This window comes from Lissotriton helveticus, chromosome 6 (assembly GCF_964261635.1).
Source record: "Lissotriton helveticus chromosome 6, aLisHel1.1, whole genome shotgun sequence".
NCBI lineage: Eukaryota > Metazoa > Chordata > Amphibia > Caudata > Salamandridae > Lissotriton > Lissotriton helveticus.
In genome coordinates this window covers 250,518,134-250,544,622 of record NC_136067.1, presented here as the reverse complement: position 1 = coordinate 250,544,622, position 26,489 = coordinate 250,518,134, and the positions used below count along the sequence as shown (strand labels likewise).

General features: G+C 43.8%; 1 pseudogene; it reads left to right on the top strand.

Annotated features, from left to right (window-relative positions):
• The window catches only part of LOC144762243 (solute carrier family 22 member 7-like), a 186,303-nt pseudogene extending 179,074 nt beyond the window's left edge, over positions 1-7,229 (top strand).
• Positions 7,230-26,489: the final 19,260 nt, after the last annotated feature.

Genomic DNA, 26,489 nt, shown 5'->3' with positions numbered 1-26,489 from the left:
TTTAATTCTGATTAAATGTTATGCTCCTCTGAGATCCAGTTTAGAGAAGATTATCGATGCGCACACTTGATCTAACAACTCTGAATTTGAAGGTAATGGGTGTCTAGCTTCACTGTGATGTCATGCAATTCTCGTTATATCGATCTCCATTCATTTGAGTACAAAGAAGATGGGGATGTAGAGTGAGAAATAAAACTTTGTTCCATGTTCGAGGCCCACATCAGTCTACTTTTATGGGTGTTCATCCTCCTTCCTCTTTAAAAAATATATTCTGCTACTTGATATCTTACCATCTGGTTCCAGGTTTTTGGAGCAATCTTACTCTCCATGGGGTTGAAGTGTATCCATACCTGTTCGCTAAACACATCAACAAAATAAGTATAGAATATTTGCCTCATTTAATGGGATTTGAAAAGTTTGCCACACAACAAAGGTTAAGTTGGAATAGCAATGCTTTCAGAACCAGCTTTCTTTACAGTATTCAGGTATAAAGTGGAACTGTGACTTTTCCAGTCAACTTGTGGGTTGTGCTGATGTAGCCAAGATGCTCCTAATCTATATATATAAATATGAATGTATGTCTGTCTGTCTGTTTGTCCTTTATGCATTAATACACCATTCATCCGATCGGCATGAAACTTTGGGACATTGTTGAGTACACTCCCGCGAAGGTTTCTGGCATAAAATATTTTTTAAATATCGGCCCCCCCAAGGCCCTCATAATCTTTCGAATACTGATGTACGCACCAGACGGAAAAACAACAAATCATGTATCCACAAGCACTCGAATAAATAAATAGAATTAAAACACCATTCATCCGATCGTCATGAAACTTTGGGAAGTTGTTGAGTACACTCCCGCGAAGGTTGCTGCCATACATTTGTTTTAAATATCGGCCCCCCAGGGCCCTCATAATCTTTTGAATACTGATGTACGCACATGACGGAAAAACAAAAAATCGTGTATCCACAAGCACTCGCATAAATAAATAGAATTAAAACAGCATTCATCCGACCGCCAGGAAACCTTGGGAAATTATTGAGTACACTCCTGCAAAGGTTTCTGGCATAAAAAAAGTTTTAAAATATCGGCCCCCCTAGGCCCTCATAATCTTTCGAATACTGATGTACGCACCAGACGGAAAAACAAAAAATCATGTATCCACAAGCACTCAAATAAATAAATAGAATTAAAACGACACTTTGAAATATTTTCCATATTAAAATTAATACGTTTCAATAAAAACGACACAATGTAAATTGAATGTTATCATAACGAGTTTCCTTGAATTTCCTTTCTTCGGAGATCGCAGCAACACACGACTAGTAAGCTAGTATGATATAAAAATCAGTAGCACCCACGTGATTCAAACAGATGGCTTCACAATGCCATTGATCAGCACCTATGATTAAGGTGCAGTACCATTAGTTCTGTTGATTGGTTCAGTATTTTGCAGCATTCTTAATGTCCTTGAAGCAACCTGCTGCTCCCTAATCTATCAGAGCGCAACTTTCTAATGGCCCTCTTGAAGTGACCAAAGTAACCCTCAACTAGAAATGAGCATTACTTTCTGAAGAAATTTGAATTCTATGCCAGCCCATTCTTAGTCTGTGGCCTAAGGCTGGGCCTCAGTGTTTCATTGTCACTAAGGGCAGTTTTCAAAAAAAAGTCTATGTTATCCAAAGTACATGCAAGTTCCGGTATTCCGTCTTTTCTTTCTATCTTCGTGTGTAAGAATCTTGTATAGATTTCTAATTTGCATTGATTTTCTGGAGACAGTACAGAAGCAGGCTCCAGTGTAGTGATCTTTTCACTTCAGCATCAAAACTCTTCAACTTGTTCAGTAAGAACTTGGTTTTGTCCACGGGATAATAAATATGGAGAATTATAGGTGGGCAAATGTTAATAACAGGGATTTTTTCTTCAAGAGGTTCTGAGTGACATCAAATAGAGAAGGAAAGGCAAACTCGAATTGTTGATGATTTTATTCAGAACCCACAGGTAAAAAACATCAAATTTTTCACAATTACCCATTTTCAATTTAATTGTTTGTATGCCTTTTCCATTTTATTTCCCACTGTTGTCTGCAGCTGTGCAAGAGTAGAAGAGTCAAAGGAAGCCATGCATAACATGGCTTCATCTGCATCTTTTACAGCTGCTGCTGTACCTGTATTAAACTACGTCTTGTGTCCTGCATCTCCACCTACTTCAGTATTACCTAGCTTCAACCTTCCAGAATATAAAATAAAATACATCTAGTGTCTTGTGACCAAATCCTACTCTCTGCATTACCCCCAAACCTACCCAAACTGATGTTCTGTTACCCATTCTGGCTTCCTGCCACATATTACACTAACCATTGTATTGCCCCACCCACACCTAGATCAAAAACAAACTGGCGTCCTATCACCCACCAACAACACTAGACTCTTTAGTCCACCTCCTCCTCTGGCCAAATATTTAAATATATGAAAATGATACAAAGCATGTCCTGCCTTCCTTCCCACCACCCTCACCACCCTCAATGCCTTCCTACCTCCATATCCACTCCGATATACTAATAGACTTTCTGAGAGCTATGACAGTACGGCTTAGAATTTCTTTATGATATAACAACAGAAAAACACTTTTTTAGGTTCATGTCATTGCTACATGAAATACACAAAATGTGATGGGAGAATGCATGCAAAAAGTGTAACCACTGGCAATAGCTCCGGGTAGCTCTATAACCTATCATTTCTTTGCTTACCATGCAACCTCAGTTTGGACCCAGCCATATGCAACGCAGTCTTGACCCTGTTGTGCATTGGAACAGTCCACCCCGAACTGCTAAGCCAGCTTCGGGTTGCTTGTGTTCTGGTTCAGAGAGTGCCTGGCTTCGCAGTTCGGGCTGGATTCTTCCTATTGGAGCAGGGTCAAGACTGATTTGCCTATACCTGAAAAACAAAACCACAGATCTCATAATATCTATTCTGCTGGTACCTCTCAATATTGATTGTGTCAGGAATAAAGGGGAACTGATAATAAGGTCAATAATGAAAGAACAAGCCAGAGCACCCATGGTGTGGGAACCACTATAGCAACTTGAATAGCCGTATGAAACATCTTGGTGAAAGAGCTCGGAGTCCATTGCCAAATGGTTTCTTCTTGGAGCAGAGGTGTGTGTATCTTTAGTCTAGTGTTGTGGTGTAGACGGTGGAAAGGCACTGCCTCTACCATCCCACTCACTTCATGGTTATAACTTAAAGCCAGATATCAGCTTCCGTACAAAACAGGTAGGATTTGTTTTTACCAGAAGTGCTGCTGACACAATGGTAGCACTTCTGGTTCAACCGCTCGATACCAGCCAGTCACATCATGGCAACATGGCAGATCAGGCAGTATTTTTTGTTTTCCATAAACAAATCCATACATTGGTTAAACAGATTCTATTAAACAAGGATGAATAAGACGTATACGAGGTATTGTAGCTGATATATGATATGATTTTCAAGTATTTTAAAATGTGTAAATAAAGATTTTAAAATGGTATACTTTGTTTTCCAAAAATATATTTGTATGCAAGCTTTTGTTTATCCTTTCTTTTTATAACATTGTATAACATTAATAATGTCTGGCTAAACTTTCAAGAAAGCTGAATCTGAAAATATAAGGGTAGTTTTCAAAGCTGCCTCTTTGGCACACATGACTCGCCCTCATAATGTTAGAAACGTGAAGAGGACTGTCGTGTAGCTCCTATAAAAACTATACAGGATCTGCAGGTTTAGACAACATACACTGTAGGTTTGGTGTCAGACTGGATCTGAACACCCCCACCAGGTATGTTGGTACCAACTAGCTCACAGTGCCACTAGAATCTCTTCTTACCAAGGAGAGAATAGTTCCTGGTAACAATCGAACATGACAACCCTGATCCCTCAGGACCGTGGAAACAACATACTACCTTTCGCTCAGCCACTCATGCTTACTTAGTCTGCCTCAGAGAGATACACAGAAGAAACAGGCTGGACATTTTCAACAAGCATTTATTGAATAGTTGGTATTCTGGTGTAGAATACATGAGCTGCAACAGCCGTTAGACAGTATAAGATATACATGATTAACAGTACTATGAAGGCACATGGATGTGATAGTTCTACCAACTTTCTAGAATCATGAATACATTCAAGTACATAAAACACATGATAAAAAGATGGGCACTCCTACGATGTCTCCCTAACCAGATGTACCTAAATGTAGCTAGCCTGTTTATACGTGTTAAGCCAAGACTCTGTCTAGGATTTAGTCAACCCCATTACCTGAAGTGAGAGACTATGGGTCCCCGTCCTGGTCTTGAGCTGGACGCCCCGCGAAGGATGTTAGACGACTGCGAGCTGGAGTGTCTGCATGCAGGATCCTTACCATCTCTGGTCAGTGTGTCGGCCAGGAAGTCTCGGTCTCCTCTAACTATCTTAGCAAGATGTGATGTATATATACCCATAGGTCTCCCCAGGGGTCCTACCTTGCCGTATTACTGTGTCGGCCTAAGGATGATGCCGGGCATAAACTTTATACATGGATATTATACGGGAGATGGTATTCCTTCAGTGCGTTCAAGAATCCTCATGCATAATGAATGAGATGTCGAACTAGGGAAAACACACGTTCTAAATGCAGTGTAATATCTAGGTAAAAGGTCAGTCCCTGTAAAGTGTGACAAGTGTAATGTAGGGAATAATATAGGTGAAGGGTAATGAATTTACTGAGGCCTATTTTATGGTACCTATATGGAATATAACAGGTTGAGGAATGCAGTGGAAACTAGATGAAGAAATATAAAAACACAGAGTGCAGGTATAAACAGTTGACAGACTTTTGGTTTGCTGACTACAAACTGGAAGTGTGTCCGCTGAGACTTAACCTGCACAGTGATGTAGACATTTTTTCAGCTGGTGTGAATACTATCACTTTATGGATATGGACAGTCTCCAAAAGAAGATGTTTATTGGACTGGACTGCATGTGAGACAGGGGGACAATACAGAGCCAGTGCTTGCTAATCACTGATGAGCCATTGCTTATTTTGAAAGTAAATACTATGATAAATGTTTTAAAGTTTTTTGTCATCAGAAGCTAATGAATAAATATGAACAGTATAAAAAATGTAACCTGGAAAACTATTATAGTGTTTAAAATAGATACCAGGAAAATGTGTGAAGTGTACATGCTACACCAACCACTTTTATTCTGTGCTCCGTCTGTGATAGGTGTGCACAAAGAATCTGTAGAAGGCTCTAAATAAACATTGAAAAGCAAATCTAAAATAGTGTTTGCCAAGATAACGACGAGGATGGAGCATTTATGTCAGAATACTTTAACAACACTGACTGAAATCTGCCCCAGTCTGGGCATGGACATCATCGTATTCAGCCTTTCTTGCACTCTGTTCTTCCAGGCACAATGGATGTGGGTTCAGCTCATGCCTTGGCCGCATTGGCTCATCCTTGAGTCCGCTGTTCCTGCTCTTGGATGAAGTATGGAAGCCTCTGCCGCAGGTTATCTACTGCTCGGTGGCCATTGTCAGCGGATTGGTGACTTTTTGCCTTCATGAGACTCTCAACGTGAGGCTACCTGAGACGGTAGAGGATACAGAAAGGACTCGGTAAGGCATGCCCTAATAATTTTCATGGATAGACATCTGTAGGATGAACATGTATAGGCTGAATATCTATAGGGATATATAGGATGACTGCAAAATTATAAATACAACGATGTTTAACCTCTCTTTGTGAGTTCTATTGGACTTGGATGATCCCTCATTTTTCACTGTCTCCCCCTTTTCTAATCCGGCTGTCTTTTCCAGTGCCCCTTGATAAGCATATACATGAGATAGCTTCCTCAGCTATATTTTTTCTCTTGCTCTCATTGTTGTGCTTTATTCTGTTTTTGTGACATTAGTTCTCGTCAGTCCTCACTGACTCAAGAAGCCCTGTTTGAGCTAAGGGAAATGACTTTGACACTACCGGACAACAGTGCTCACAGCACATGTATGACACTTATTTCATAGAGTCAAAATGTAGGCTTGAATGAAGTACCCACCCCCTGTTATTCAATCTTTGTTTCACATAAAAACAAAAGCAGGACCATAATGTAGAATATCTTTCTCTTGAATTCCTGGTATTTCTTGAAAGCCCTAATTATTGTCCTACTGATTTTCTTTCTATGCGAAACAGAGATCATACAGCCAGAAAGCCTTTATAATAGACTTGGTTTTCTTTCTATGTCCCAATCCCAATTAACATTTCTTTAATCAGCTAAATAAGACGTAAAATAAATCGAATACAACCAATAAAAACATCTATGAAAAGCTTAACAAAAATGCATAAGTAAAACATTACGTTTCATTCATAATAAATTTATTTCAACAAAAAACAGCCTAAAATGAGAGAAAATTTGCAATGGCTAAAATTATATCTGCGGATGGAAAGATCTGCAATAAGAGCAGGGCTTGATGGGACTATCTCAAATTTGAGGTGCAGAGGATTTGTAACAAATATCTCCTCCTGGAAATCAAAGAAAATGTGCAGAATAATAAAAAGTGCAGTTGCTTTGATTTGCAAAATTATTGTAAGGACACAGTATGGATCAGCCTACCTGAACATCAGACTCAGCTTCTACACCCCCACCCGCCAACTCCGCTCAGCCAGCCTCGCCCTCGCCTCAGTCCCCCGCATCCTACGATCGACCTCCGGCAGCAGATCCTTCTCCCTACCTCGCCGCCAAGACCTGGAACACCCTCCCCACTCACCTTCGGCTGACCCAAGACCTACTCACCTTCAGAAGACTCCTCAAGACCTGGCTCTTGGAGCAGTAGCGCCACCCCCAGCGCCTTAAAACCCTCACGGGTAAGTAGTGCGCTTTACAAATGCATCAAGTGATTGATTATGTAATTTGTTTGGCGACGCCCAGCAGGGTGAAAAGATACTATATCGATGGACCACATTTACCCTGAAACAAGTCTAGTAGAATCATGGTTGTGGGCTGCTAAAGTTGAAAAGATGCGGTTCAATAGTAGATGGTGAGGAGGTGATGGCGTGTGAAATCACAGATGGCTCATGGTTCTCAATTTGGAATCTTAACTCCCTGTAAATGTCTTTCACAGTTTCATTAATGGAGGAATTGAAAAATGTGGGTCTTTCGAAAAGCTCTCAGACCCCAAGTTTATAAAATGCATTTTCAAGATACTTTAACCGTGGAATGCCTAGCCATTTTTTTTTACAAAGACAGGCAATCTTAAAGCATAGCTCTTGTTAACATGGCTTCAGGTTTCGACCAAGTGGCTATCCATAAGAGTAAAGGTCTGATCTTCATCAGATCTTCCACAATTGAGTCCCCAACTTGATGCAGCACACATATACCCAACAGCTAGGAGTATCCGCAAGAAAGAGTTCTCTGACCTCTGAACCAGACTGCAATTAGAATATCCCCTTAACACTGCCCTGTATGCCACCACAGAGAGATGCTTTGACTTATAGAGTGTCATCATTTCATAAATTGGTTTCTGTCCCAATATTTTGGCAAACCTAGAAGGTTTAATTGTCTTAACTAATTGTTGGTTCCTAAGCTCATGCAGTTTTGCCCCGGACTGTATCAGGACCCCCAAATAGTTAAAGGTAGTCACTGAAACAAGCTGAGCACCAGCAATATGGTGACCCCTTGTTTTAGATTTTTTCAGGCCACACCTTAAAGTGAATGATTGACAAATGCTTGTAGACAAGCCTAACTGGCACAACAACATATTAAAATAATGTAACATCCTTTGAAGCCCATTTGCAGTCCTGCCCAGCACTACAGCCCTGTCTATGTATTACAGAACTGGGAATGCCCGTTTGTCCACCCATGGCATGTCCCTACCCTGCCGACACAAACATTCCCCCAAAATGTTTAAAAAGGAATGGAGCCAAGACGCACCCCTTGTGTACGACTCAATCAATGTTTAAAGATTCGGTGCATTCCTCATTTGACCCACATCACACCGTTGCTGTTACTTCTCAATTCATCTCTCTTAAAGGCTAATCAAAGTCTCCTCTACCACCTTTTCAGCATAATGGACCACAGCTTGGAGTGATTAGCATTGTCAATGGTGCAGACAAACTACAGAAGTACTTGAAAAATTGAGGATTCTTTGCTGCAGTGTACTTGGTAGTAAGAAGATATAAATCAAGTGCGTGTTGCACTCTATACACCCCTTTTAGAAACCATGCAAAACCTCTGAAAGTATGGACTTATGTCTCTACCAGGAATCTAAGTAGTCCAACAGTACCCTCTCTAAGATTTTAACTGAAGAATCCAGGAGGGAAAATGGTCTATAGCAAATGGAATCATTCTTGAATCCATTCTTGAAAATAGGGGCCTATGATTGAATGTGTCCACTTATTCGGCCTCGTATGAGTAAGGGCAGCTCTGAGCACATTGACTATTAAAGGGGCCCACAGAGGAATATTGTCTTCAAATAAATCTACAGGGACACCAACAAGACCTGGAGCTATAATACTAAGACTATTCTTAAATGTGTGTTTCACCTCTACTACATCAATAAGGGTTATAGTATTATCTGCCAAATGTTCAGGCCTAGGGCTCACTTACATTGAGTTCTGAGTCAAGGTGTAGAGTTTCTTTAAGTGGTCTGCCCAGGTTTCTAGTGGAATCAAAGTTCCCACCTTGAGTGAGAATCCCTCAATAACATACGGAGCATGCATGACCTTCCAGAATTCTCCCTGGTTCCCCGGTTCCCCAGCTCTTACTAGGGCCTCCCAAGCTTCTTCTCGTATGGCCTTTTCCCTGTTTTCCAATTTACACGTATAAAGTTTCCTGCAAGATTGTACATTGGATCTTAAAATGATTGACTTTTTTATTCCAAGAGAAGGCTTTGATTCAACTGTGCAGAGATCGAATCAAACCATCTTCTGCCTTAACTTGCCTCGAGCGACCATCTACTGTTAATGCTGACCTGGTGAAGTTACAAAGCAATTAAAAAGACCTAGGGGTATTGCCTGGCTCAGCATCCACCATCAGACATCCCTGTCTTGGGCTCTCAGTTTGACCAAAAAACCTCTGTTAGTAGGGGGTATGACCCTGTCTTGGCACTTTCCCTCAGGTTGCCCTTGTTCTTTAAGAGCTCGAGTGCTTCTCCTCTAGTTTGTTTGCCTCACCCTGTTTTTGAAGAAAATATAGCTGGTTGTGGTTGCCTACACTGCTTCTAAATACAACAAAGCTCAAAATGAACGGTGACAGCTCCAGTAATATTAAAATACAATCTACAATACAATTAGCAGCACCCACTGTTCAAGTAGACAATATAGGTTTAGCCTGAGCACAGACCTCTGTCACATGCACCAGGTTATGTTTCTGGAGGATTGTGTTAAGCACATCCCCTTGTGGATCATGAGAGAAGAGAGTGCCTCCTTCTGTGCCTCCTTCCATTTGATTCAGGAAGCCACACATTGAGAAATGTGAGTGTTTACATAAATGTGTGTTACAATAAGTAAATCTACTGCTCACAGTACTTGTGGGTTTGTGAGTTCTACCCTCCTAGATGATACTACTGCCATAGAATAAGAACATTAAGAAGAATACCCCTAAATAAGGGCCAGGTCCATGGTCCAAGCTTCCTGTAAAAGTATCAGGTCACAGTTGTTAATTACAATAGTCAAATCAGGATTATCCAATTTAGACATGAACCCTCTGATGTTCATGATATACCTTGGAGGCCAGGGGTCATCTGGCTTCACGCAGTCTATTAGCATCTTGCTTATCCTTAAAGTTAAACAGCAGTGGAAATAATGTCTTCCAGTAAGACTAGAAGGGCTAAAGGGTTACCTGTTGGTATAGTATACCTCATGTTATGCCTACCCCCTTCAATCAATCAATCAATCAAAGTAACTTTATTCGGTTGAATTTACAACCATAAAAGTACAAGTGGAAATCATACAGTACATATACAATTATTTGCAACATTTTGTTTTTCAAATAAAAAATTGGTTGCTATGTGCAATAATGCATCAGTTTAAGCATATAATCAGTTTGCTCTATATTGATACCCAAAATAACAGCAGTATAAAAATAGATATTTACTGCGCAGAGGCCGCAAGTTGAGAACGGATTTTTATACAAGCTTTTAAATAATAAGCAACTGTTTTTGCAACAAAAGGGGAATCTAGACATTGTAATGCCAGAAGGGCAGGTCTGCATCTTCTCAGTCTTAATAGTCTAAGCAGAGGAACCAACCAACGTTTACGAGGATTTTCATAAAAGGTACAAAATAATGTAACATGTAATGTAGACTGAGGAGTACAGTCGTCACAGGGACATTTGATCATTTCACGTGACCAGTCAGAGGGCATAGGAAATGAAACAAGACGATAAAATGAATTAAATCTAAATCGGGTTAAAACATATCTATCATAATTAGACAAATAAAAAGACAGATAAGGTTGCAGGCCATATGAGGATTGAATCATCGTTAGATGGATAGTCGACTGTTTGCCGATTTCAGAGCACAGACGTAAGTCACTCAGATGCGAAACACATAAGTTCTTTAAAGACCTTCTTGATATGGTAGTGAGTGACGTAGGGTTTATGAAAAACTCTAAGCAGTTCAAGTCATTCAGAAATTTAAAAACGTACCATAGCCAAGGAATCTTCCTCCAATGGGTCAGAGTCAGACAGTCTGTTATTAGCGACCGGGTTAGGAGACATTGCTCCTTGGTCCATATACGGTGCCAAAGAAGAATCGGTTGGTACCTTATGATGTCAGATAGGTAGTCCCAACCGAGCTCTATATGGCTACCGTAATTGGAGGCACTTCTGGGGAGAGCTAATATGTACTTCAAAAAATCATTTTCAACTACTTGGAGCTCATGGACAGGGACATAGCCCCATAGACCGGCTCCGTAGGTAGCCACACTCATGCACTTAGCTTGATAAATTTGCAATATTACTGCAGGAGCGGGCTTGCCCAGCTTCCTTGAGAATGAGGTCAGTGCTGATGTTGTGCGCTGGAGCTGCAGTTTCCTGCTAGATATAGCAGGTTTCCATGACAGTTGGTGGTCAATGAGGATTCCTAAATACGGATAGTTCCTAGCACTATCTAACCTAGTGTTCTCAATGTAGATAGGTTTACATTTCTGGGCTTTCTTGCCAACATACATGACAAAAGTCTTGGATTTGTTGACTTTAAGACCAAGAGAGAGCATGTATTGGTGTCCTTGCTAAAATTACCGAGTCATCGGCATAAAGCAATGCTGGAATCGGGCGGCCTTTTATGCAGGGGAGGTCCTTATTCCCTATCAGCATCACTTGCTCCAAACCATTAGTATAGATGTTAAATAAGAATGGAGCAAGGACGCACCCCTGTCTTACTCCTTTTGTGATTCGAAATGAATCCGTTAGCTCTCCGTTGATGCCATACCTCACACAGGCTTTGGCATCCGAGTAAAGCTCTCGGAGAAACTTCAAGATTGGGGGGTCTACACCCAGTTTATTTAAGATCTCCCATAGCTTGGAGTGGATAACGCAATCGAATGCGGAACTTAAATCCACATAAACCAGGTAGAGATTGCCACCTTTAGCCCAGGCGTATTTCCCCATGAGTAAGGTGAGGTTAAGAGCCTGCTCCACCGTACCCAAACCCTCTTGGAACCCAAACTGGAGGTCTGTGATGATCTTGTTCTCCTTTGCCCAATCCTGGAGGCGGTCCAGGAGGAGTCTCCCAGCGACCTTACCCAGCGAGTCCAAGAGGGAAATTGGTCGGTAGCAAGCTGGATTGTCTCGGTCTCCCTTTTTAAAGATGGGGAGAAGCACAGAGGTAGACCAAGAATCGATTAAACCGACCTGAGAGACTGCGGACATGACTTGGGTGACTATTGGGGACCATAGTTCAAGGTTATTCACAAAAATGTCTAATGGAACCCCGTCAGGTCCAGGGGCTTTCCCAGTCTTGGAAGACGTTAGTGCTGTATTCACGTCTCCAAGGTCAAAGTAAATGTCAATTGGGTAGATGTTATCACTGTTGGTACTGGCCTCCCCAGATGTAATATCGTCGGTAAATGGGGTTGAATCCCCAAATATCTGGGAGAAATGGGTCACCCATTTTTCAGCGGGTACCGCCACGTCTAAATGGGAAGCAGCGGCATCGTCCACCAAAAATGGAGATTTGACTGTTCGCCAGAATAGCGTACTGTCCTTTGATTTTATACTCTCATGGAGTTGGGCCCAAAGGTTATTTTTTATTTCCCGTTTACGGGCTTTTAGGGCCAATTTATATTGATTTCTTAAAAGTGAAATTAGGGCTCCATCCCTGTCTTGACTATGAAGGGCTCGTTTGAGTGCACTGTAAGCCCTACGACAATCACGGTCAAACCACCCTCGACTTTCTTTCTCTTCCTTCTTGTTGTGGTGGCGGATAAGCTCCTGCCGCATAATTTCTAAGATCTTGGCAAAACTAGACAAGATCAACTGAGGGGATGAGGTCTCCTCTAAACAGATGTAAATTTGTGGGAGGGATTGTTGGATAACCCTTTCGGTGACCTCTTTGGGGTTGATCTTAGACCACTTTACTGTATACCCGTTAGTTCTGCCCATCTCCAGGGATTGCTGTGTTAAGGTACTGGACTTAGTGCGAGATAGGGGAACAGAAGTAAGAGTAATAGTAATGCTGTTGGGAAAATGGTCACTAGAGGGGTCTGTGCCAGTAGAAAAAATTTTCAATCTGGTTCCTAAGATCTGAGAACACAGAATAAAGTCGATTGTGGACAACAGTCCTCTACCATGGAATGTTGGCTTAAAGTCGACAACAGGTGTCACCAGTTCATTCGCAAAATCAAGTTCCAGTGAAAATAAACAGGGATTAAAAGCTGACCCTAGGCTAGAATGGATGAAGTGGGTAATGGGGGAGTCATACTCATCTTCGAGGCCACATAAACCTTTGTTGGAGTTACTACATAGGTAAACATTAAAATCCCCACCCCACACAAAATAACATTGTGACTGTGCATTTTTAACTTTCTGGTCGTGTAAAAATGAAGTGATTTCCGTCAATGACTTTACACAGTCAACATGTGGGACATTATTATACATATTTATAACATAGTAAACGGAGCTTTTAACAGTAAACTTAAGGATTTGGAAAATTGCAGACACCTGGGATATTTCAGTCATAATAAATGGAGTTCGGTTGGATACGTAGGTAGCCAGACCACCCTTATGTCTTCCTTGAACCGATGGAATAGCGGACATATGAAAGGTTTTGAAACCCTGGATATGAATCGGCTCAATGGCCCAGGTTTCCTGGAAGCAGACTATGTCATGTCTGTTAACCAGGTCGATCCAAGACTGAAGATGTGTTTTAGATCTAAGGCCCGCTACGTTCCAATACATGATTGTAAGATCCCTGGTTGGGGATAAAAGGGGGTTTGAGATCGACAAGGTGTCAAGGGGTATTAGATCACAGATACGAGGGGAAGGGATAAAGGAAGAGGCAGTGTTATTAGATAGACAGGGTGGTGAAGGTAAACTGTTTTGTTGCCTTATATGTGGCTCCTCAGGGGTTATAGGAGGAGCAGGGCTAAGAACACAAACCTGTGAAGATGGCAAATGCAAGGAGATCTTTGGGAGAGGAGAAAGAAACTCGATGCCAGCACCGGGCGGGGGAAAATGGTTGGGCGTTACCACCCGGATTTTACTGGAAGAGTGAGTAGTAAGAATCTGAGTTCCAATAGTGTCTTGAGTATTGTTATCGGAGGGGACTGGTGGTCAATCAACCATATCCAGACATTCGTATCTGTTGGATAATGGTGGTCCTCTCCAATTGGAAAGATGACCGGAGGTAGAATTGGAAAAGCCATAACCTGCCCAGTGACCATGGTCTCTGTTCCCATCCCAATTGCCCACTCTCATCCAACTCCAAGGGGGACCAGTGTTGTGGCGGGGAGCCGGGGGGTAGAAGTATGAGAGGTTATGGGTAGCTATCCCTTCAGCAGAAGTACGGTCGCCCCAGGAGCAAATGTGCTCAACAGTATTAGGGTCTTCGAAGTTCACTATAATGCAGTCGCCCTGGATGTTTTTGGGCACGGTGCCGAGCCATGGCACTCTGCGAACGGTGGTAACTCTGTTGTCCAAAAAAGATGTTAAAGGTCTATTATTGGACAACCAGTATATGACTTTAATTTTTAGTGACCAGATTGGCTCGTCTTGGCTGGGGGGGAGTTCCGGAACACCTGTCAGGATAACCACGTAAGGGGATGCCTCAGGTGGGAGATGGACGGAACGACCCCCTCTCTTCCGGTTTCTCGGGGCGTTGTTAAAGCCAACCGATTGTTGCTTTGGGACCGGAGGGGCTGGAGTGGGAAGGGAAGGCGTAGGAAGGGTTATTTGTTGATTAGACAACTGATCATTAGAATTGATCAGAGGTGGAAGTGGTAGAGGCTTCGATGTCTTCAGTGGGACTTGAGGCTTAAGCTGAGCAGATGGTGGTTGCTTTTGGATGGGTTTCAGCGGGGCCTTTTGGTTAGTGTTATTGTTGGGTAAAGTAGTTTTTGAGAGGTTAGGGTTACTGGTTTTGATAATATCTACTAAGGGGTTCCCTTGAGCTAAATTGGGATTTTTTGTATTACCCTTGTTTAGATCGGGAACTGAAGACAGTTGGGTTAATTGAACTAATTGAGATTGGAGCTGATGTAGTACCTTTTCTATGGGGGTTAAGTATGACTTAAATAATTCACCTATTTTGTTGAGCAATAGGCTATCATTACCACAGGTATTGTTAGTTAACCCCTTCAGCGCGGGTGACAAAGCCAGCTCGTCATGGGCGTTACCTGCGCTGCGCGCATGACGAGCTGGCTTTGTCACAATCAAGCCATTTTTCGAATTTCAGCGCACAGCAGGTAAACGCGGTAGCGCGGAAGCGGTTAAGTTACCATAATCATCCATGCTGCTGTCACTATCATAGCTACTGTGGCTGCTAAGGGTTAAGTTATCAGCAGTAAGAATCGTTGCAGGTGCTAGCACAGGAAAGAGTGGTTGGGGGGAAGTTAAAGCAGGATTAGTGGAATGGGAGGGGAGATACGTAGTAGAAGGGGTTTTAGGAATAGTCATAGGTGGGGAAATAGCAATATGCTCTAAGCGAGCAGTTTTCCTTCTTCTAGACTTTCTTTTGGGGATAGCACCTTCGCGTATACCCCTATCTGTGGCTAGGGAGAGATCAGGGGCACTATGAGTAGCAAATATGAGTGGGGATTTTTCAAGTGACATACGAGAATCTGACAGGTTCAAGGTTGCCGAGAGATCCACCGTATTGGGCACCGTGTGTACCTCTGCGTGCGTTGTCACTGGCAAGGGTAATTCTACTGAACGTTGGGGGGTTACTGCGGTGGCCAATAGGCCCATAGAGGAACGTCTCGCTATAGCCAAGTCCTGGGAGACTCGTCGATTCAGTAGTATAATACCCTGCTCAATGGCAACATTGGCCTTAGTGATAAATTGGTCTATCGGGCCGATGACCTCAGCCGCGGCCAGGGCCTGCTTTTTGACAGTGTTTCTAGTATTTCTAGGAGACATGCTGAACGTAAATTAAAGCCTCACTATTGTTGGTGGAATTGAAAGGAACAATTGCAGGGTTATAAGTTAAAATACTGTTAAAAGTAGCGTTAAATAAGAAGGGAATAATAAAACCAACCAAAAATAGGGTAGCCCAGTCCAGTCTTGCACAGGCTTGAACGGGCTTAAACGGGCCCGCCCTTTGCCCGGGCTTCGCCCCGCGCTGCGTCCCGCGCTGCGGGAGGGACAGAACTAGTTCTTATGTTGTGCCGAGGGGGCGTGGCCACCGGGGGAAGAGGCACCAGCTGTGAGGGCTAGAGGCTGCTGGTCCTCGCAGTCCCCCGGTGTGGTCACCGGTAGTTTTTTTCCCCAGTCAAGCGCACGCTGGGAGCGTGCAGAGTATCCGCCGAATGCGGTACTGCTCCCACCAGCAGCGCGACCTGCCAAATGACCCCTCTGGTCCGTAGATTCCTCCGTGGGCGGCAAGCAGCAAACAACTATCCTCGGTTAAAATTCAGTGGGGAATGGAGCAAATGAGCGGCACCCGCGGAGCGGGTGTCGCGAAAAGTAAGTAGCCGGTTAATGAGGGGGCGTGGCCGCCGGGGGAAGAGGCACCAGCTGTGAGGGCTAGAGGCTGCTGGTCCTCGCAGTCCCCCGGTGTGGTCAGCGGTAGTTTTTTTCCCCAGTCAAGCGCACGCTGGGAGCGTGCAGAGTATCCGCCGAATGCGGTACTGCTCCCACCAGCAGCGCGACCTGCCAAATGACCCCTCTGGTCCGTAGATTCCTCCGTGGGCGGCAAGCAGCAAACAACTATCCTCGGTTAAAATTCAGTGGGGAATGGAGCAAATGAGCGGCACCCGCGGAGCGGGTGTCGCGAAAAGTAAGTAGCCGGTTAATGAGGGGGCGTGGCCGCCGGGGGAAGAGGCACCAGCTGTGAGGGCTAGAGGCTGCTGGTCCTCGCAGTCCCCCGGTGTGGTCAGCGGTAGTTTTTTTCCCCAGTCAAGCGCACGCTGGGAGCGTGCAGAGTATCCGCTGAATGCGGTACTGCTCCCACCAGCAGCGCGACCTGCCAAATGACCCCTCTGGTCCGTAGATTCCTCCGTGGGCGGCAAGCAGCAAACAACTATCCTCGGTTAAAATTCAGTGGGGAATGGAGCAAATGAGCGGCACCCGCGGAGCGGGTGTCGCGAAAAGTAAGTAGCCGGTTAATGAGGGGGCGTGGCCGCCGGGGGAAGAGGCACCAGCTGTGAGGGCTAGAGGCTGCTGGTCCTCGCAGTCCCCCGGTGTGGTCAGCGGTAGTTTTTTTCCCCAGTCAAGCGCACGCTGGGAGCGTGCAGAGTATCCGCCGAATGCGGTACTGCTCCCACCAGCAGCGCGACCTGCCAAATGACCCCTCTGGTCCGTAGATTCCTCCGTGGGCGGCAAGCAGCAAACAACTATCCTCGGTTAAAATTCAGTGGGGAATGGAGCAAATGAGCGGCACCCGCGGAGCGGGTGTTGCGAAAAGTAAGTAGCCGGTTAATGAGGGGGCGTGGCCGCCGGGGGAAGAGGCACCAGCTGTGAGGGCTAGAGGCTGCTGGTCCTCGCAGTCCCCCGGTGTGGTCAGCGGTAGTTTTTTTCCCCAGTCAAGCGCACGCTGGGAGCGTGCAGAGTATCCGCCGAATGCGGTACTGCTCCCACCAGCAGCGCGACCTGCCAAATGACCCCTCTGGTCCGTAGATTCCTCCGTGGGCGGCAAGCAGCAAACAACTATCCTCGGTTAAAATTCAGTGGGGAATGGAGCAAATGAGCGGCACCCGCGGAGCGGGTGTCGCGAAAAGTAAGTAGCCGGTTAATGAGGGGGCGTGGCCGCCGGGGGAAGAGGCACCAGCTGTGAGGGCTAGAGGCTGCTGGTCCTCGCAGTCCCCCGGTGTGGTCAGCGGTAGTTTTTTTCCCCAGTCAAGCGCACGCTGGGAGCGTGCAGAGTATCCGCTGAATGCGGTACTGCTCCCACCAGCAGCGCGACCTGCCAAATGACCCCTCTGGTCCGTAGATTCCTCCGTGGGCGGCAAGCAGCAAACAACTATCCTCGGTTAAAATTCAGTGGGGAATGGAGCAAATGAGCGGCACCCGCGGAGCGGGTGTCGCGAAAAGTAAGTAGCCGGTTAATGAGGGGGCGTGGCCGCCGGGGGAAGAGGCACCAGCTGTGAGGGCTAGAGGCTGCTGGTCCTCGCAGTCCCCCGGTGTGGTCAGCGGTAGTTTTTTTCCCCAGTCAAGCGCACGCTGGGAGCGTGCAGAGTATCCGCCGAATGCGGTACTGCTCCCACCAGCAGCGCGACCTGCCAAATGACCCCTCTGGTCCGTAGATTCCTCCGTGGGCGGCAAGCAGCAAACAACTATCCTCGGTTAAAATTCAGTGGGGAATGGAGCAAATGAGTGCCTACCCCCTTAACAATCCTCTCATGTTGGCTGGTGCACTCAGGCCCAGAGTAACAAAGGTTTAGCATCGAGTTAACATTCATTTTGTAATGCTAACCCGGCACCAAAACTTTCTGCGGATTAACAAACCAACACGAATTGGTACTTGCTCTGGTGTGTATGGTAAACTCTACTTTGTATTACTTTGTGTTAAGGGGGCGTTACCTGGGTGATACATTTGCATTCCCATACAACCCCCCATGCTTTTTGATGCTAAACCCTACTTACTTATATTAGTAAGCAGGGTTTAGCACCAAAAACTGAACATAGCTGAAAAGCTGGGGTTAAGAAGATAAATGTTTTCATTTGTTCTTGCTTTTTGGACTTTCCAAGTGTGCTGCACTGTACGGCATACTTGCAAAGTAGGACACGGTTTTAAAATAGTCTAGACACAGCATTTTGTACAGGAAGGGTACCCTTCCAGTAAAAAGCCTCAGGCACGCATACTAGAACTATGGCGCTAAGGTGTGTGCCTGGCGCATGGCAGCAGAGATCAGTGCCAGCGCTAGGGAGAGGGGAGGAGAGAGAGCCACGGCTCAAGAAAGCCATAGCTCTGTAGATATGATACTCTCCCGCTCCCTCTGTGTCACACAAATCGGCAGAGCATTTGTGGCTGCTGCACTGCATTAGTTGATTCTTGTGAGAATTTGGGCCTCAATCTATTGGTAAAAATAGCCCAAGGGCATCACCTTGATCTTCCCACAGGCTGGGTTCCTAGAATGTGCTCTGTAAAGCAGGTTACTAATGACTGAGGGGTCTTCAAAATTAATTACCATACAGTCCCCTTCTTCAGATTTCCTGCTTTATCCCAACATGCCACTCTTCTAACCATGATGCTATTTCAGTTGCAGTATTGACTGCAATGTTACCTTTCTTGACCCCTGTTGCCTGAGTTAATTTCCTCTTGCCCATACTAGATAGGATTTTCCCTCAGGCTGTCAAATGAATTAGTCAGATTACTTCCTCATCTCGAAACCATAGGGGTGGCCTAGCCCAGCCTCCACTGGGCTATGACTGTCACAGACATGCCCTCTCTTGTCCTGCCTTCCCCTGGGCAGTTGTAGGGCTCGGAATGGTGCTTTGAAGTGCTGTGTGTAGGTCCTCTGCTCCTCCTGGCAGCAAAGGACTGTGGACTTTGCAGTCCTCAGAGCACAGGCAGCATCCTTTGTCCCTTTCTATGTCATAGAAACAACAGAAGGCCTGGGCTATTTCACATGCCAAATATCTAGAGACTGCTTGTGCTTCCTGGGCTGGTATGAAGCGGTATTTCCAGACTATAGGATGTTCGCCTTTCTGAGAATCCATAGACGGTCTCTTTAATTAGATAAAATAACACACAAAAAGGCCAAGGAATGGCTCATCCCCATCTATATTGGCTCTTATGATGGAACCACTTGTGGCTAGAGTTCATGCTAACCGTCACATAACTGCAATGGTAGTCAATGGTGAGGAACATAGCTTGCCCTATTTGCTGACAATATTCTTTGCTTCTTGGCGAACCTTGACGCCTCCCTTCGGGCCTTGATGGGAGAGCTAGACACTTTTTCTCAGGCATCTGGCTTCAAAATCAACTTTGGTGAGTCTCGGGGTATGGGAGTCGCTGATCCCTAAAACAGCCCTGAAGGCCCACTTAACAGGGGCGGCTTCCAATGGGAGAGGAAGGTCATTGCATATGTGGGGATCCACTTGCCTCCTATGTCAAAATATTTAAACTCCTGTAACACGCTCCCTTTTCTTATGACTCTCTCTTCAAGAAATTATGTTGTTTTCTTTTGTTTTAGTCCTCGTTCAGCAATATTTTAGAGTTGCAGGTGTCGGGCCCGCTGACTCTTCTGTTCCAACTATAAGGATTTCTCCTGGGTAAACACATCGGATGCATGGAGAATTTCGTCGTCCCCTTTTTCTTCAAGACCCTTTTTGTCCAATTCTGGTGCAAATCGGATCCGGGTTTCAGCTAGTCACTCTGACTACTCCTTCAATTTCCCACTTGAAGGCTTTATTGCATTGACTAATCATTGGACAATACATTTTAGGCCTCTTTCTTTAATTTGTTTGGTTATATTTTCCCCAAATGTTTCAAAATGTGTGCCTTTTCCCCATATTCCAGAAGATGTGTGATATACTTATCACAAAGGATGAGCGCATTTGACTTGAAACAGAAAAGTTTCTTCACATTGATTTTGTGTTTTGATGAAAAAAACAACTCGTAATCTGATTTTTCTTCAAGTTCCTTCTTTTAATTTTTGAATAAAGTTTTTTCTTCAGATGTAATTACTTCATGTCGTTTCTGACTTTATTATGATAATCTGATGGTTCACCGTACCTAATGCATTTCGGGTCAAATACAGTGACCCTTCATCAGGGGTCTGTTCAATGGAAAACAAAATACAGGACCTTAGCAAATCAGGTTCATAAACCTGAACATAAAAGCAATATACGTCTGCAGAACGCGAAATCTATAGTAGCCACACATTGGTTGGAAGCCAAACATCAGATATCTCAAATCAAATTCACTATATCAGAGGTACTTCCACAGCGCTGCGACATGGATCCAGCTAAACAACGATTAAAATCTGAATTTTACTGGATAAAACAATTAAATTCTATGCATCCTGGGATAAATGACAGAATCGAACTCTCTTGTTTTCTTTAAATCTTACATGAACTACCATAGCATTGTAACATGGCCTATTTGATTTCCCCCCCGAAAGTCTCTCTTTCTTGCATATATTGTATATTTTTGCCGATACTTGCAAATTCCATATTTTTTGTTGAAAAGTCAAATATCACACTTGCAATATTTGTTGTAATTTGTTGAGCCTCCTCTCTACTCACGTTGTTAATAATTTTTATTTATTCACTCTTCGACACCCTGTAACATTTTGTGTAATATACATCCATTCTTGTAGAATACTGGTTTCACACGGAAAGTCTTATTCGGTAGTCAAATATTTCACGATAGTTAGCATACTGTTGTACGATCGAGCTTTCATCTCTATACTCCTTCCACATCCCGCCGCCGCTGCCGGTTACTATAGTTACAGGAGCCATTTAGGAAGCCGCTATACTCTGATCACATGACTAATCACCAAGGTATAACACACGACCTGATTGGCCCAAAGGCATCCATAGCCTCGTCACCCAGAAGTTCCGCTTAACGTCACGACGTTCACTGAAGTAAGTGCGCTAAGAGAGTTTTAGGCACCGAGTTTGCTCATATTCGTTTAATATGCAGTATATGCTTTACTCCCAAGCAGGATACGTTCGTGACTGAGAGTTCTGGGCACTCACAGTTTACATATTGGTGTAGTATGAAGCGCGTTTGTACCAGTTTAAAACTTTGCGAGCACATAGCACAACTCCATTTCCATCACCTAGATGTCCTTCACGGCATTTTGTCCAGATTCGTTATGTTTCACCGGTAATTTTTGCACACTGTAACGGAGCTCATTCACACCCGTTTTCACCTGTTTTACCTCACATTATCAATACATTCTCCCCTATATCGGCTCAATGATGTGTACATGTGTATATTGGATGATAATATGAACCTGATTGCTAAGGTCCTGTATTTTGTTTTCCATTGAACAGACCCCTGATGAAGGGTCACTGTATTTGACCCGAAATGCATTGGGTACGGTGAACCATCAGATTATCATAATAAAGTCAGAAACGACATGAAGTAATTACATCTGAAGAAAAAACTATTCAAAAATTAAAAGAAGGAACTGGAAGAAAAATCAGATTACGAGTTGTTTTTTTCATCAAAACGCAAAATCAATGTGAAGAAACTTTTCTGTTTCAAGTCGAATGCGCGCATCCTTTGTGATAAGTATATCACACATCTTCTGGTTTATTGAAGGCACTGCCAGACACAGTGCGACAAGAATAGTGCCACTAAAAAACATCTAGAATTATTCCAAGTCATATAAAGAGTGCACAGAGATAACACATGACCTTTTCCCCATATTCCCATTTCTATCTAATTTGCTTATTCTGTGTATGGAAGCCAACCATTCACTTTGTGTTGGAGGAATATATTTCCGCCATTTTATGCATATTTCCCTTCTTGCTAAGAGTATCAGTGTAAAGAGAAGGTTTTCTTGATCGTTACTCAGCTTTTGGTTATTTAGATTATTTGCATTATGTTGACTTATCCCAAAAATACCAAGATCAATACTCACCTCCACCCGTTGTCCCAACATCCTGGCTAAGGTCTCACCCACCTCACTCCAAACTTCCTCGAGTTGGGGGCACTGCTGAAACATGTGGAGGTCATCTGCACCGCACTTTGGGAAGCTTCTCTCCTTTTGGCCACTGATCTTGGATAGCCTCTTGGGTGTCCAACATGCTCTATGAGTGGTGAATACATTATTTTTTCTTAGAGGAGCAGATTTAACAATTTGCCAACATGCAGCCATAGATACTTGCCATACACGTTGGATATCCAGCTCCAGCAGCTCTTTCCCCAGATCTCACTTGGCATTTTGTAGTCTTCCTCCCCTTCTTGGATTAAGGCTCGGTACCAGTAAGATATTTATTTTTTGTCATACTTTTTCGCCTGCATCATTTCCTCTATATTTCCTTCTCCGGCATGGATATCTTTCTGACTCTTAGCCCAGCTAGTAAGTTGGTTGAGTTTTACCTTCTTCAAATACTTAGGGTGACCAAATTTGAACAGAAAGTGACTTCCTTCCTTACTGACTAGGACCTGCAAATGAACAAGATAAGAGTCAAAGGTATTTAGTAATTTTCTAATGTTTTTAAATTGAGAGGCCCTCCAGTATTCCAAAATGTCTGGACTTGTGATACCTCCTTGTGCCTTTTTACTCCTTATCTTCTTCCAGGCAATTCTTACCCCTTTGGCGGCCCAGATAAAACTGCTTAGTTCTCCTTGTAGTTTTTTTATACGTTCTATTTTGAATTCCAGCAGACTGGTACTAGACAAATATGTACATTTTAGGAGTATTACCATTTTAATTATATTTGAACTCCCCATAAAGGACATAGGTAAGCCCACCCATACTTTCAATGGCTTTCTCACTTCTTTATGGACCCTGTCAAAATTCAAACTTGCTATGTCCTCTATATTTATGGTGAGATCTAGCCCTAGGTATTTAATTTTTTCCTTCACCATTGGGGTTTTGAGAGTTGCTGTTGAATTCTAAGATTTCAGATTTTGATTGATTTACTAGATACCCAGAGACATTTCCGTATTGTTCCAAGATCCCTCCAATGTTTGGGAGTGAGGCCTTTGGATTGCCTGTGAACACCATCTGGTCATCTGCAAATAATGCAACCTTCTTCTCCCAGCCCTGGTACTTGAATGGAGTTTTGGCCTTCTCCTTCCTTTGCAGGCATGCCAAGGGCTCAAGGTAGAGATTAAAAAGAAGTTGGGGTAACGGGCATCCCTGACTTGTGCCGCTCCTTATTTTTATTTTTTCCACCAGAGAGTCATTCACTAGAACTGTAGCTGAAGGCCCTTTGTAGATTTGCTTTATTGCGCTCTGAAAGGTAGCTCCAAGTTTAAACTTGTCAAGGGTTGCATTTAAGAAAGGCCAGCTAAGCCTGTTGAAGGCTTTAGCAGTGTCCAGGGTTATGATTGACAGAGGGATAGAATACTGAGTTGCCACATCTATAGCACTTATAAGCTCATGCATAAGTTCCTGGATTTGCCTTCCCTTAATAAAACCTTTTTGGTTGGATTGAACTACAGATACTGCTACTTTTCCTAGTCTTTTTGCTAGTTTTTGAGTGTAAACACTGTACTCCACGTTGAACAGAGAAATCGCATTCAGTAGGGTCCTTCCCTGGTTTTAATAAGATGCTAATAATCGCATCATTCCAAGAGGGTGGGAGATCTCCTTTCCTTAAAAAGACCTCATTCGGGAGCTCTGTCAGGGGCGTGGCCAATACTTCCTGTAGATTTATGTACAGCTCATTAAGAAGTGCATCGGGCCTGCCGCCTTGCCTTTTATTAAACTTTTCATAACTTCTACCACTTCTTCCCTGGAGAATTCCTGATTTAGCTCTCTTCTTTGTTGTTGGGATGCAGAAGGTATATTTATCTCATCCACTACTGAGTTTATTTGATCTATTGTAACTTTGGTGTCTTCAGTGTACAAATTGTCGAAGAATTTTACAAACTCCCTTCTTACCTCAGTGTCCTCTGTGCTATATTGTTGATCCTCTTTTAGTATTTTGTTGACCCTATTGCGGGTTAAGTCTGTTTTTAATTTCCATGCTAATATTCATGATGTGAAAGCTTGCTAGCGTCCCATCTATCCCTGACAATATTTTCAAGGTAATCTGCGAACTCCTCTTTTCGTAATTGTTCTCCTCTCTGCAATACTCGATCTCCCCTGTACGGTTACGTTTTTACTTAACTCTACTTCCAAGGCTGCAATTTCTTTTTCTAGTTTCCTAATACAATTCCTCCTCTTTTGATTCTTGTAAGCTGCAATGCTGCTTATTCTTCCCCTAATAAAGACCTTGGATGCTTCCCAGGTAATTTGTCTTGTGATCCCTTCTTTGTTTAACTGGAAGAAAACATCTGTGTCCTTTGTTAGAGATTCTACCTGTGTTGCTTCTAGAAAAATATCCCTATCTACTGTCCATCTTGAGCAAGATGATGCTTTCTTCAGGGTGAGGTGCAACACGACTGCCGAATGATCCGATAAGTGAGCTGGTATATGCTCTAATTTTAGAGTGCAATTTAAAAGGTTTCTATCTATTAAGAAGTAGTCAATCCTGGACGGGTGCCCCATTCTTTTATTTTGCAGAGTAAATTTATAAGTCTTTTCCCCTTTTTCCTTCCATATATCCATAATCCCATGATCCTTGATACATAGATTCACCCAGACCCTCATCTTTGGTAAATTGGGGCAGTTCTTCACTGGAAATCTATCCTCTTTGGGGTCTAGAATTATATTAAAATCTCTAGAATTTATGTAGTTAGGGGAAACTAAATATTTCATGATTGGGCAGACTCAATAGTTTAAAAATGAACTTTATGCCTCGCTTGTTATATGTTCTTCAAACTCTTCTGTTTGATTTTCCTCCCCCACTGCATAGAAATGTCCGCGTGAAGATGTTGAATTTTGTCTGGGGAGGCAAATCCCCTCGAGAAACAAGCGCAATATTGAGCAAACTTGTTATAAGGAGCAGCATGGGCTTCCCTGACATTTCCACCTATATTTTGTGGCTCTACTCTGCCCTTTCCTAGACTGGAACCACAACCCTGATAAGAAGCCCTATGTTCAAGTGGGACAGGCCTTTTTCCCCCACTCTCGTCAGGAGCGGTTGTGGCTTCCAGTGCCCTTTGTTGCAAAATCACCCTCACTGTTGCCACTGACTTCCTTGCTCTTAACATACAGTAAAGATGTACGACAGCAGCAGGCTTTACCAAATTACCCTTTCCGACTGCCCCCACCGGAATACAATTCTGACTTCCCCCAGGTGTCCTCTATTCTGGGTGACCTCTATGGCGATGAGGGCTTGCGGTCCCAAGATGAATTGATCACCAGATTTGCCCTAGCCCGCCATGACCATTTTAGACTAAACCTGGCTCTCCTCTCGACAGGTAGACCTCCTGCGCACCTAGCTCTCCAGCGCGAAGATGCACCCATTGAGTCTCCTTATCTTCACAATGTGCACCGCAAAGGCATAGCATGGGTGTGCCGATCCCTCCTACAGCCGACTCCTCTTAAAAAGCATTCATATGAATCACAATGGGAACGCGAACTAGCTACAGAGATCCCTGACAACACTTGGGGGCCATCTAACAACAAGCGGCCAAGTCTTTGATTTGTATCCCCAACAAATGAAATGCATATAACCTATTACCTTGCTGGTATTTTATACCACTTTGACTGGCCAAGATGTTTGGGGGTTGAGACCTGTGCTGGAAGGAGTGTGGGGGAGAGGGGCACCTTTCTACATACCTGATGGCCTTGTCAGAGATTCAAACATTCTGGGTTGAGATCCAGAGTACACTACAGACCACCACCAACATCCATCTCCCATTTACACCACTGATAATGCTATTGGGCAACCCGGGGGCCAATAGGATCTCTCCTTCGACAACCCCGCAGGGCCGTCTCATTTCCCATCTGCTCTTCGTGGCACGCTTGTGCGTGGTGCAGGTGTGGAAACAGCCACTACCTCCTTTGTTGAACCTTTGGTGGGGGAAGGTTTGGTCCATATAAGCAATGGAGAAACTGACCACTACCCTTTGCGACGGGGTGGCCAAATTTGATGATATATGGCACCACCTCACTACCCACATCAAGCGCTTACAGAGGGCAGAGGTATGCTTATGACAATAGCTAAAACTTTGCACGTCTTTGACATTCTTATTGTCTCCTCATCTGCTTCCAAGGAATGCTCCATTGAAATGTTATGGACATGTAATTGCTGCGTTGGGGTGAAAGGCTGTTCTTGATGTTTCCAACGCCTAT